This window comes from Schistocerca nitens, chromosome 9, assembly GCF_023898315.1.
Source record: "Schistocerca nitens isolate TAMUIC-IGC-003100 chromosome 9, iqSchNite1.1, whole genome shotgun sequence".
Taxonomy (NCBI): Eukaryota; Metazoa; Arthropoda; class Insecta; order Orthoptera; family Acrididae; genus Schistocerca; species Schistocerca nitens.
Window position 1 is genome coordinate 329,578,576 of NC_064622.1, and position 14,575 is coordinate 329,593,150.

Genomic DNA, 14,575 nt, shown 5'->3' on the forward strand with positions numbered 1-14,575 from the left:
TTTATATGTATTTATATGTGTATTTATATACCGTATGTCACTCCAGTAGATACACTATATGATCAAACACATCCAGACACCCCCCAAAAACATATGGTGCATTGTGCTGCCACTTATTGCCAGATACTCCATATCAGCGACGTCGATAGTCATTAGACATTGTGAGAGAGCAGAATGGGGCGCTCCGCGGAACTCACGGGCTTCGAACGTTGTCAGGTGATTGGGTGTCACTTGTGTCATACGTCTGTACGCGAGGTTTCCACACTCCTAAACATCCCTAGGTCCACTGTATCCGATGTGATAGTGAAGTGGAAACGCGAAGGGACACGTTCAGCACAAAAGTGGACAGTCTGACCTCGTCTGTTGACTGACAGAGACCGCCGACAGTCGAAGAGGATAGTAATGTGTAACAGGCAGACATCTATCCAGACCATCACACAGGAATTCCGAACTGCATCAGGATCCACTGCAAGTACTATGACAGTTAGGCGGGAGGTGAGAATAATTGGATTTCATGGTCGAGCGGGTGCTCATAAGCCACACTTCACGCTGGTAAATGCCAAACGACGCCTTTGTTTGTGTAAGTACCGTGAACATTAGACGATTGAACGTGGGAAAACGTTGTGTGGAGTCGGTACACAATGTGCAGGGTGTGGGTACGGTGAATGCCCGGTGAACGTCATCTGCCGGCGTGTGTAGTGCCAACAGTAATATTCGGAGGCGGTGGTGCTATGGTGTGGTCGTGTTTTTCATGGAAGGGGCTTGCAATCGTTGTTGCTTTGCGTGGCACTGTCACAGCACAGGCCTACATTGATGTTTTAAGTATCTTCTCGCTTTCCACTGTTGAAGAGTAATTCGGAGATGGCGATTGCATCTTTCAACACGATCGAGCACCTGTTCATAATGCACGGCCTGTAGTGGAGTGGTTACATGATAATAACACCCCTGTATTGGACTGGCCTGCACAGAGTTCTGACCTGAATCCAATAAAACACCTTTGGGATGTTTTGGAACGCCGACTTCGTGCCAGGCCTCATCGGCCGACATCAATACCTCTCCTCAGTACAGCACTCAGTGAAGAATGGACTGCCATTCCCCAAGAAAATTTCCAGCTCCTGATTTAACGTACGCCTGCGAGAGTGGAAACTGTCATTAAGGCTAAGGGTGGGCCAACACGATACTGAATTCCAGCATTACCAATGGAGAGCGCCACGAACTTGTAAGTAATTTTCAGCCAGGTGTCCAGATACTTTTGATCACATAGTGTTTATAATAACTTGCGCGTATTCTAATGCAACGTTGTGTCAGAATTTGAAAGGAATTAATGAAGAACTTTCGGAGATACACGATTTTGAACAAACGAACTTTCACATTTATATTGACACAACTATCAGATTGGTGCATTACAATGCAAAATTTTTCATGTCCTTCAGTGAATGCTTAGGGATTGTACAGTCAGACTAGACGGAAGTTCTGTAAGAAACATTATTCCAAAATTTGTTTTTATGTTTTAACTTATCATTCATTTTGCTGTTGGGATAACAGTTAAATTGGTAAAACATTCCTTAGCTGAACGAAGCCAGTAGTACTTTTTCGGATGCTAAAGTTTATTTTTTCTTTTGTAATACACGTTCGTCTACAATTTTGGAAAAAGAAAATTTAGCTCTTGATAAAGCAGAGCTGTGTGTTTCTTGGACCTGCCAGCCGTCTGCTCAGCCGCTGTGGAAGGAAATGGACGCCCCCCAGCGGTCTTGTAGCGCCTGGTCCCCAGCAGCTCCGTCGCCCGCCACCGGCTGTACCGGCTCCTGGTTGTTGGCGGCATCTCCGCTAGGGGCCGCTGGTGGCGGCGCGTCAGCAGAATTCTGCGCCATTGTGGCCACAACCTGCAGACAGAGCGACAAGTTGTTGTTGAAATAGACGGTGCTACCTTCCGATTTCTCAATCAGTATGTGTAAAGAAAAATCAGGATATATTTACAAGGCCTGTCGACCTAGAACAAGCATTCTGCAATGTAAAATGGCGCAAAATTCTGAGAACAATAGCAGGAAGCCAGAAGGAATCAAAAGGAAAATGAGGATGGAAGAAGGAGAATGAAGTACTTCGATTATAAATGGTGTAACGCAGTGATGTAGTCTTTCATCTACACTGTTCAATCTATACACAGAAAAAAGCAAGGATGGAAACAAAAGGAGGGTGTGAAAGTATATCAGCGATAAGATTCGTTAATGACATCGATATCCTCAGCAAAATTGAGAACGAATTACAGTGCCTGCTGAATGGGATGATCAGACTTCTGAACACAGAGTATGGACTGTGAGTAAACGGAAGAAAGACGAAAATAATCAACAGCAGCAGAAATGAGAATAACGATAAAGTTTACATAAAAAAAGTGGGGACCAGGAAGCAGAGGAAGTGAAGTAATCCTGCTACCTTGGAAGCAAAATAACAAATGATGGATAAAAATGTTCAAATGTGTGTGAAATCTTATGGGACTCAACTGCTAAGGTCATCAGTCCCTAAGCTTACACACTACTTAACCTAAATTATCCTAAGGTCGAACACACACACCCATGCCAGAGGGAAAACTCGAACTTCCGCCGGGACCAGCCGCACAGTCCATGACTGCAGCGTCTTAGACCGCCCGGCTAATCCCGCGCAGTAAATTATGGATAAAGCAAGGAAAATATAGAAAGCGTGCTAGCAAAACCAAAACATTCTACTAGTATAAAAAATCGGCCATAATTTGAGGAAGAAATTTCTGAGAATCTACGTTTGCAGCAGAGCACTGTTTGGAAGTGACGCATATGCTATGGAGAAACTACAAAGTAATGCAACAGAAGGATTTGAGTGTGGTGGTGCAAAATGATGTTGAAAATTAGTTGAACTGATAAGACGAGAAATAAGGTCGTTCACTATAGGATAGACAAAGCTAGGAACATGTGCAAAATTTTCTAAAGAAGAAGGAGCACTGTGATTAAACACTTATTAAGGTATCAAGAAATAACTTAAACGGTACTTGAGGATATGTACAGGATATAAATTCTAGGGAAATATTGGTATACACGCATTAAACAAGTGACCACGTTGCTGCAAGTGGTGCTCTGGAATGAAGAGGTTAAAACAGGAGAGGAAATCGTGGTGGAGCACATCATACCAGTCAGAAGACTTACTTAAAAATAGTCTTAAACGGTATGAAATAAAAATCGTCAGAACAAACCGGTTTAAATTTTCTTTGTAGTTAAACCCGATATAAGCAACCGGGTAGCTGAGAGATCTTTTGACTTCGGAAAAACGTTTGCCGCAGTAACACACCAACGCTTATTGACGAAAGTACGATCGCATGAATTATCAAATGAAAATTTTGCCTAGTTGAGAAACTCTAGGTAGGGAAGATGCAGTACTTAATCTCGGATAGAGAGTCATGGAGAGATGTAGAAGGATCTTTATGATTGCCTCAGGGAAGTGTGTTGGGACCGTTGCTGGTAATATGTGTGTCAATGATCTGCCAATGTTAACAGGAACCCCATATTTTCGTAGATGATACAGTTATTGTCCAAATGTCCAGAACTGTAAAACTGCGCACTAAACGCAAATTTCAATGAAACTCAGCTGGAATCAAACAAATCTTACAATTACAACAAAAACTGTTTGAAAAAGGCTGCACAAATACTCCGTCAGTTCTTGATAAAATTCTATATTATCGCATAGACTATTTCACAAAATGTCCACACTAGGAAAAATAGAATGCTTCTACAAAGGGGACTGCCTATAAAACCCTCGAGAGAATTACATTAGAATATTGTTCATGTGTATGGGATCCATGCAAAATAAGAGTTATAATGGTCGTAGAAAGTATGCAAACAAGCGCTGAACGAATTGTCATATATTTGTTTGACCAAAGCGGAACTGTCTCTCATTTACCGAGAATAGATGTAGATGTAAATGCAGATGAAGATAAGCCAGTATAGTATTCAGCCGATTTGACCATTGACGAGATGCTGGTGTCAAGGTGTCTGAAAAGGTTATCCCATATCCTAACAGGAGACGGTACAGATTTAAACTAGAAAAAAAGTTCTATAATTATTAGTCTGAAAGCAATTGTTTGTTGGCAACGATCGATATAGAGTTGTATAAGCTGCCTTCCTCTTGACGTTCCTTGCTGATTTCTTATCGTTCGTGTTCGTCTCTTTACTTAGTCTTCTGTGGATGCAGCTGTTCCAGAAAGAGCTTTAACCTGTTATGTACGTCAGCTATTTCGTACATATCATTTTGAGGTTGTGAGGGCACCAGAAGGAGACTGGGTTTGTAGTGTCGTTAAGAAACGAGAAGCTAAAAGTATAATGATTTCAGAACAATAAGTTTGATGAGCCATCTTGAGAAAAAATTTCCAAAAATTATTCACAAAAGAATCTACAAAGTTTGTGAAGGAAAAATTGTACCTAGCAAAGCTTCGCTTCAGAAATACTGCCGGTACTCAAGAGGTTTTGGTATGCATTCAGATTTTATTCCAGAGGTGCAGACGTATTGTGACGTGTGTACCTGTTTCATTATCAGAAGGCCTTTGATAGAGTACAAGATTACGAGGTGCTTGAGATGCTAAGAGGCATTGGAATAGATGATACATGATTAACGTCTATTGGAATCAATTGTGAGATTAGAAAAAGAGAAATCTGGCATATTAAAGATATGCCGAGAAATGAGACTCGGCTGTGTTATATTGCCACTGATGTCTAATCTTTATTCGGAATATTTCTTGAAAGAAGCCCTTGAAAATGTGGAAGGAGGGATTGTCTTGATGAAGAGCAGCTGAGCAATATTCGCTACGCTGATGATACTGTAATAGCGGCGGACAGCTACATACCAAGGTGTTATCTAAATATTAGTGGTGAACTTATTACGGAAGTGAACAAAAATTGGCACATCTTGGAATTAGTATTAGCAACCAGTGGGATAATTCGCAAGAAATTGAAGTTCGCATTGAAAAAGCCAGAGCCAAGTTTTGTAAAATGCCTAATGTGTTCAAGAGCCATCACCTTTCAATCTAAACAAAAGTAAGGTTTTTCCGTTGCTACACGTTTCGCATCCTTTTCTATGGAGCTTTGACCGAGAGAATGCTGAGAGTGGCAGGGACATAAAATTACTAACAACGGCTTTATCTGCAAGATGAAGAAATAAAAAGAGGCCTTAAACACAGTAAAATGCAGAAAACTGGGTTATATGAAGGATGGAAGCAGAACATTCTTGAAAGGAAGATAGTTGGTAGAAGAGGAAGAATAAGTAGAAGAAGAATACGGACTTCATACATGAGCGAGGAATTTTTTCGAACAAGCGCCAAGTAGTATAGCGATGAAGGGCACCAACATATGGGACGGACAGGCAGCAAAAGAAGAAAAAGAATTAAGTTTATGCGTTTCCTGAAGGGTTCAGTTTTACGTTTCTAGGCATTTGAAACCAGTTGTCAATCATTGCGCCACTTGGAAATCATATCAACATCTGACTTGATATCTGTGAAGCACTTTTAAGATAGTATTTCATTAGGTTCGAGTTCATCGCAGGTGAAAAGTATGAGACTACTACTAATATAGCTTACCAGGTTATAACATACAATATGAACAGCAAGGATCCCATCTCAATATACTTCCCTGCGAAACGCTTGATGTTACTTTCACATCTGTCGACAATTCTATCCAAGCCGTCGCGCTGCGTCTTCACTATCAAGAAATCCTCATTTCCGATTTCAGTTGATACACCTCAAATGACGGGTTTCGATGGTATCCACCCTGAGTTCCTCATACATGTCGGAGCCTACACAAAACAATGGTTGGCTAAGTTCTTTACGGACATTCTCCAAGTGGGTAACATTCCTCCCTCACTTAAACGAGCAAAGATCATCGCAGTCCTGAAACCTGGTAAACCAGGCGATAGACCAGAGAGTTACCGCCCCATTGCCCTTCTCAGTATGGTCTATAAATTACTAGAAAGACTGCTCCTCAACAGAATAGGCCAGACTATACTCAAAAAAATCCCTATCGAACAAGCAGGATTCCGTCCATATCGCTGCTGTACAGATCAAGTCCTATCACTGACAACATATATAGAGGCGGGGTTCCAGAAGAAACATAAAGTAGCTGTAACATTCATAGACCTAACAGCAGCCTATGATACAGTTTGGAAACAGGGGCTCATGTACAAATTAATTTGTGCCGTCCCCTGCAAGAAGATAACCAACCTCATTGATGATATGTTGTCAAATAGAACCTTCCAAGTAATAATGGGGAATGAGAGAAGTAAACAGATGAAACTCAATAATGGACTCCCACAAGGCTCTGTCCTTGCGCCCCTTCTTTTCAGCCTTTACATCGCTGACATGCCTGCAACCAGATCGCGCAAATTTGGTTATGCTGACGACTGGGCTGTAGCAACAGCCCACAGAAATATAGAAACTGCCGAAGATATTCTTACGAGTGACCTAGGGATTCTCAGTGAGTACTTTAGAAAATGGAGGCTACAACCTAGTGCTACAAAGACGGAAGTATCTGCCTTCCATTTGAACAACAAAATGGCCAACAGAGAACTACAAGTCTATCTAGACGGGAAATTACTAAATCACAACAAACACCCAAAGTACCTTGGGGTTACCCTAGATAGGACACTAACATTCAAAGAACTCCTGACGAAAACTGCAGCGAAACTTAAAACACGCAACAACATATTGCAGAAGCTCTGTGGCACCACTTGGGGCTCCACAGCATCTACCTTAAGAAAATCCGCACTTGGCTTGGTGTATCCAGTGGCAGAATACTGTGCCCCAGTGTGGCTCAACAGCAAACACACACACATGGTAGATAGCCAACTTAATGCAACAATGCGTATTATATCAGGCACTATCAGGCCAACTCCTACAGTGTGGCTGCCCGTTCTCAGTAACATAGCCCCTCCTAACCTGCGCCGTGAACACGCTCTGGTTAGAGAATTTCAAAAAATCATGACCAACCCTCAATTAAAAATCCATGAAGATACTCACGACATCCAAGGAAACCGACTCCGGTCTAGGCATCCTCCACTAAAGACCGCACAGGCTCTGCATCAAACCAACTTTAAAATAAATGACCGATGGAAAGAGGAATGGGAGAGCAGAACAGCAGTAAACTGCCACAGTATGCCATGCATCTTTGGTAAACCAAAAGGATTTGATTGCCCTCGCAAAGTTTGGTCAACTCTTAATCGCATCAGAACCAACTGTGGGAGATGCGCCGACTCCTTACACAGATGGGGTTAACTTCCTTCGGCCGCTTGCGACTGTGGCGCTGAGAGACAGACGGTCAAACACATCGTTCAGGAATGCCCACTAAGGGCATACGAGGGTGACCCACGGGATTTCCTAATGGCGACCCAAGAGGCAATCGACTATTTATTATCTAAGCTGGACGTCTGCTTGTGATTGCTCTTCTGTGAGTGTAAATTTACAATTGGCGGTGTTCTTATGTACAAACTGTTATTTATTGCTCTGTTTATACATATGTGATTTTTCTTAAATCGTGTTGTTTCTCTAATTTTTACTGTGATGTTATGAGCCATACGCTAAATAAATAAATAAATTTCGTTGAAAAGCCTTGACGCAGTACCGAGTCATATGCTACTGCCTATGTGAAGAGAAGATGGAAACGCAGTCGCACTTACCACGAGAGCCAGACAGAGGAGCAGGAGAGACTTGGTGGAGGCTGCCATGACGACTGATGCAGCTCTGGCGTCTCCTCGTCCCTTATATACACGATGCACTAGCGACGGCTGCGTGCTCTGCGAAGTGGAAGAGAGAAGCAAATATCGCGTGAGGCCTGCTGTTGCAGCTGTCTGCATCGTCAAACAACACATTTTGTTAAGGTGCCGGAAATGTGTATTGCGCAGGAGGACGAAGTGGCATCTTAGCAGAGGTCGCTAACGCGCGTCTGTGCAGAGGCGCTGCCGATTCAAATTCTGGTGGTAGGTGATATTGTCACTGAGTATTTCGCCGACGAGTGGGGAAGAGGTGGTGAATTAAAGTCCTGATCACAAATCTCTCTCTTGTGGTAGTCATATACAGGCGATGTTCCTGGGACTTATTGAGTCTCACATTTATTATGATAATGATGTAGGCTGTACCAATAAGTTAAAATTTCGCAGAAAATGTGGATCCAAGAACGTTTATATTTTAGTTGGCACATGAAAAAATTGTCCATAACTTTCCATTCCACTTCTATTTGCTTAAAATAACAGTTACATTGTATCGAAATATGGTGGTCTCAAGAAAAGCCACTTAAAAGGTTGAAAACTATTGGAATAAGTACATTTAATCGTAATTCATTAGCTAACGAGCGAAACTTCAAGATATATACAGAAAAACCGCTAGAATATGTGGAACAACTTAAACTGGAAAGAACGCAAGCAAATTGTTGTGGGAAAGGCGAACAGAAGACTGCGTATTGTTTTCAGAAACTTATAAGATGCAACAGATCTACCAAAGAGACTGCCTACACATTGTTTGTCCGTCCTCTTTTGGAGTATTGTTGCGCGGTGTGGGATCCTCAACGGATAGCATTAACGGTGTACATCTAGAAAGTTCAAAGAAATGCAGCACATATTATCGATAAATAGGGGAGAGAGCGTCACGGTCGTGATACAGGATTTGGGTGGACATCATTAAAAGATAGGCATTTCTCTTCTCACGAAATTTCAATCAACTGCCTCCTCCGAATCCGAAAATACAGTATTTTGTTCGAGGATCATTCATTTCATTCATTTCCGTGTCCGGTCAGCATTTACAGAACGTAGCAACTCCGATGGCCTTGTTGGTTCCCTCGATCAGGTCCTGTGTTGTGCAGGGTTGTTCAAGTTGAAAACAAATTAGCAGGTGGCCCCGGCCTTGTGTTGTTCCGTACTCGCAGGATGTATATCCATCAGTTGGAAGAATGCCCCATTTTCGAATGTTGGTCTTGCTTAGAGGAACGCTCGCCTTAAGACGATTGAGCGATCTCCAAACAGGATAGGCTAAGTCGTTTCCTGGAGATAGGTCTTCCTTTACAGGGATATCAGGTGTGGTGGTAGTTTGCTCCTCCACCTGGTGATGCGGTTAGACTCTGGTGTTCCCTCTAGTGGTTGAGTTCTAGCGATGAGAAAAATAGAGCATTATTGTTAAGGTGATTTGATGAACCCTCTGCAACGCACTTAAGTGTGATTTGCAGAGTATCCATGTAGATGTAGATGAAGACGTAGATGTAGAAGAGTTGCCTTCTTAAATCCAAGAGAATGTGGAATATTGTAACATAAGTACTGTGGAGCGAACAAAAGGGAAGTATCAAAATTCTCTTTGTTCTCTTATAGGAGAAGCCTGTACTGGATGTAGACAAGCGCTGTGTCCGTCATAGTGCGACTTCCCAGGAACGCCGTCTCCGACAGTGGATACACTACACCCTGATCGTCCAACTTTAGCTGGTGTTGTATTGGTTTTAACCAATTTAAAACGAGTTTTCATTAATAATACGGACTTTGAGGCTCGGAAATGCCATTGTTGCACTTAATTTGAGCTTTCATAGCGCCTTGCTCCAAGAGGACACAAAGATCGAACCATAGTCGAATATGCATTACAAATGAATAAATGAATGTTAGCATTCCGTAATGTAATACATTCTTTCTCAAGCCACGAGGGGTTTGTCATATATCTCTTATACCAAGACGAAGAAATGAATGATACTTTCGACATGCAAACAGATCTTTGAAAGTTTCCTAGACGGTTTTGTTTAGTTACTCATTTGCCTAGACAGTTTTGTTTAGTTACTCATTTGCGTATGACATGTTATCTAAGCGCTAAACGTTAGTGTACACTTCATGTAGACCTATACATAATATGTATATGGTTTTCCTTCATATTTTTCTTTAATAATAAGTATTCAAAGGAACAATTTGTGCCTTTTCTAGACTACGGTATTACTTAGCTGCATATCCCTAAAATATGAACTAGATACTAAGTCTACATCGCACTAAAACTACTTTCGGTCCTCCTGCTTTATAATTTAGGTTCTACTAGCAAAGAACGTATTACTACAATTATTTATAGTCTTTGATCGCATATGCACTTCATTCTGATCACCAGTTCTGGCGTTAGCCATCTTCAGATCTGTTACAACAAATATAAAAGAAAAATTCCAATTGATGAATGTACACAACAAATTTAATAATCTACAATTCAAATTTGTACAGCCTCTACAACTAATGAAGTTACAGTGCCCAAACATACAAATTGTTCCCACTGCTCAATACAAAAATTATCCTGTGATAAGTTTTTCTCTAGCACATGCACATGCCACAACTTAAAAGTGCTTGCATATGAATCATATTGGCATCATTAAATAATTGTACATAGACAAGATAGCTGCCACACTATGTATTACTGAATAATGTAACTTTAAAATAAGCGATTGTTTAAAGACATATAAATTTTCTTTGAAAGATGATATGAATATTCATTGATGTTTTACAACTGTTATTGTTTTTGTCGACTTCATTCTGAAGCCTGATTTGATGTAGCTCTCCACTCTATTATACGCTGTTCAAGCCTCTTCATCTCCAAATAACTAATGTAACCTACATCCATTTGAACCTGCTTACTGTATTTAACTCTTCATCTTACTCTCCAATATTTACCCCCCCCCCCAACTCCACACATCCCTCAACTGCGAAACTGCCTTCATGTCTTAGAATGTACCTTATCGACCAATCCCTTCTTTTACTCAAGTTGTGCCATAAATAATTTTTTTCTCCAATTCGGTACAGTACTTCATCATTAATAAGGTGACATATCCTTATAATCTTCAGCATTCTTCTCTGAAACCACATTTCAAAACCATCTATTCTCCTGTTGTTCGAACTGTTTATCATCCGCATTTCACTTCCACACAAGTCTACACTTCATACAGTACCTTCAGAAAATACTTCTTAACACTTAAGTTTACATTAGATCTTAATAAGTATTTCTTTTCCAAGATGTATTTCATGCTACAGACAGTCTGCATTGTATATTCTTTCTACATCGTCTATCATCAGTCAATTTTCTGCCCAAATAGCAAAAGTCATGTACTACTTTTAGTGTCCCATTTGCTACTCTAATTCCTTCAGCATCACCTGACATATTTCGACTACATTTCATTACTGTTGCGCTACTTTCGTTGCTGTTCATCTTATAACCTCTCTTCAGGTATTACACTTCAGGATCCTTTGCTGTTTCTGCCAGAATGACAATGTCGTCGCCAAACCTCGATTTTTTAATTTCTTCTCCTGATAGTTTTCCCTTTATTTCAACTACAACAAAATAAAATTAAAAGAACAGTAAAATAGTGAGAAGTATGCAACCTAAGTTCTTATTAAAATAATGGAAGAGTAACTGAAAAAGCACTGTGGTCCAAAATTAACCTAGGCGTATATGATTGCACATACTTTCGTTTTTAGGTATATAATTAATTATTTAATTTCGTTTTCTTCATTCACGCTGTAAGCCAAGCACCGTCTTTTGGACATGAATATTCCCGCTTCTGCTCCTATAGTTCCGATACGTGGTGGCGTCATACGTAGCTTTCAAAATGGCGTCTATAACGGAGGTGCGTTCCAAGCAGAGAGCTGTCACTGAATTTCTTTTGACGGAAAACGGGCGCATCGCAGATATTCATTGGCGCTTGCAGAATGTTGACGGAGACCTGGCAGTGAATAAAACCACGGTGAATCGTGGGTTCAGGCGTCTGTCACCATCGCATCAAGATCACGCAAACCTTCCGATCTCCACGTGCCGGCCACACACAGATGTGACTCCTTCAATGTTGGAACGTGCGAATACTCTCATTCGTGGTGACCGACGGGTCTCAGTCCAACATCTCGTTACTCAACAGGACGACTCTCCAAGCACAACTTGGACCACGAGCCGTGGCTATCTCAACAGCCCTTCGTGCCCCGTGTTGACAGCTGAGTACAGGTCACTTTCTTCTCGGCCTTCGTGACACGTGCCCATTCTGAGGCTACCCTACATGTCTACCGAGCACATCATCAACAAGATGTTAAACCCTAATCTCCCTATCATATAGAAAATCAACATCAACTGACACATAAAAGATGAAACCTGGAGAAAACAGCTACAGAATGTCAGAAAGTTCTTGTTTGTCCAGTTTACAAACGTGATTCTTCACGGTAGCCTACCTTGGAAATTTGATCAGTGGGTTGCCTGTCTGCAAACGCGAACTAATTCGATGCAACAACTAGGAGCGGATGATTCTCTTCGTATTTTCACACCACTGTCCCCTACTGACGCATTCTGCAGCTACGCCACTGTACATTTTACGAATAGAAACTATGCCTTTGGTACACATCTGTTAACGTCGAAGATTTGATCAGGAAAATTCAAGAACTCTTGGACGTGTAGTACAAAGTTCCCAAGACCCATCTACGAGGGCCATTCGATAATTGATGCAACACATTTTTTTTTTGAAAGTATGCTGATTTCATTTCGCATTCCAATACTCTATATTATACCCCATCCTTTTTGCTGCAAACACTTATTTTTCGCCGGCCGATGTGGCCGAGCGGTTCTAGGTGCTCCAGTCCGGAGCCGCGCTGCTGCTACGGTCGCAGGATAGAATCCTGCTTTGGGCATGGCTATGTATGATGTCCTCAGGTTACTTAGGTTTAAGTAGTTCTAAGTCAAGGGGACTGATGACCCCAGATGTTGAGTCCCATAGTGCTTAGAGCCATTTGAACCATTTTGAACTTAATTTTCAACATAGTCTCCGTTCAATGCGACCGCCTTACGACAACTTACTGGGCATGCCTGCACGTTACAACTCTCCTGGTCGTCGTCGAAGCCAACGCCTTGCTGCATCAATAACATCTTCATTATCCAAATGCTGCTTTCCATATAGCGCCTACTTCATTGAACCAAACAGATGGCAGACAGAAAGTACGAGAGGCGAGTTCCGAGCTGTAGGGTAGATGAGGATGAACTTGAAATTTTGTGAGCTCCTCTCGGCAGCGTGGACTTGAGTGAGGCCTTGCGTTGTCATGGAGATGGAGAAGGTCGTTTGCACTTATGTGGCGACGAACACGCTGAATTTGTTTCTTGAATTTCCTGAGTGCAGCACAATATGCTTCACAGTTGATCGTTGCACCATGACGGAGGACAACAAACAGGATAACCCCCTCAGAATCCCACAAGACCATAGCCATGACTTTACCGGCTGAGGTGGTGCGGCGCCATTCCAGGGATTGTCATTTTGTTTGCGGCTCGAAGTGATGAACACATCTTTCATCGCCTGCGACGATGTCCGATAAAAATTGTCACGGTTAACTTCGTAATGCACAAGCAATTCTGCACACATCGTCCTTCATTGCTCATTATGGTGTTCTGTTAGGCTTAAAAAACCCAGGCACATATCTTTGAATACCCCAACTGATGGACGAGTGTGTCAGCACAACCAACAGAGTCGTCCTGTTGCGCAAAGAGATATTGGACTGAGACGGCTACAGAGATCGCGATTAACAACATCTCCCTTTGTTTTTGCCTGCAGGGCTTTGGCGACTGTGATCACTGAACGCACAGGGGTTTGGTAGTGCTGAGACTGGCAGCCCAGGCCGTGTTTGGAAATGGATGAATAGTGGCATAGTCAATTCCTGGAGTGACCCAGTAAAAGACGATTCTGGATGGAGTCATGTCAGGGACCTCAATTAGCTGGCGTGTGGGACTGTACCAGATGTGATCATGGTCAGCATGGGTAGGGTTGCTGTGTGGACAACAAGCTGGTGGAGTAGATGCTGTCTTTCCCAGTCTGACGTACAGCAATGCAGTCGAGGCGAGGGAAAGGCTTCAGCAGATAATAAGAGTCAGAACCCGAGTGCTTCTTACAATTAATGGTGGCGTCATGTAGCCCTTGTGACTGGTGTGGCACATAGTGTTATGCTAGAATGTGCACTAAGTGTAGCCACTTGTTAATAACTATCTGAATGGAAGTCTGGCAGTGCTGCGTAATAGGTTGTTTGTATTAGTGGCTTTTATGTTGTGAACAGTGTGGTTTCTGTTAAAGAGTAGTCCTGATTGTATCAGTAACGCCAGAGGATAGATTAAGCAAACTGAATAAAATGTAATTTTTTCCTACGATTGTGAATCATTTATTTATTTAGTGGTTTTAGAAATTGATTGTGTATTGAATTTTTGTGACTGAACTAGTGGTTCACTCATCTGTATAAAGATTCAATTTTGTATTGCTTTATGTGAACGAATTATCATATATGTGTAAGATAGACTTAAGCGTGGGTAGCGTCTTAACTGTTGGGTGTTGATAATAAAGGTAGCACAAGACATACTTAAAAGTTACATTTTTGATCAGACATAGATTTAGTGTCGCCTGGCCTGTAAAGTTTTTCCATTGCCGTATGTAATGAGGGCAGAGTGTGTGATGTTGTAAACCGTAATTTTAGTACCAGGTTCGTTGTTGTAGTGCCAGATTGATATTATTCCATTTTTGGATTTTTTGTGTTTCTGTGAACTGATATTTTGTGTTTGATT

General features: G+C 41.7%; 1 long non-coding RNA gene across 2 annotated transcripts in view; it reads right to left on the bottom strand.

The window, feature by feature from the left end:
- Nucleotides 1-1,586: 1,586 nt before the first annotated feature.
- The window catches only part of LOC126203923 (uncharacterized), an 84,096-nt gene continuing 71,107 nt past the window's right edge, over nucleotides 1,587-14,575 (bottom strand). The window contains exons 1-2 of one of the 2 annotated variants that reach the window (XR_007540415.1): nucleotides 7,681-7,934; nucleotides 1,587-1,883 (exon numbers count right to left, since the gene is read on the bottom strand). This is a non-coding gene — a long non-coding RNA (uncharacterized LOC126203923). Of the gene's footprint in view, nucleotides 1,884-7,680; nucleotides 7,935-14,575 lie in introns of those variants that run through there. The other variant, XR_007540416.1, reaches the window with a different exon arrangement.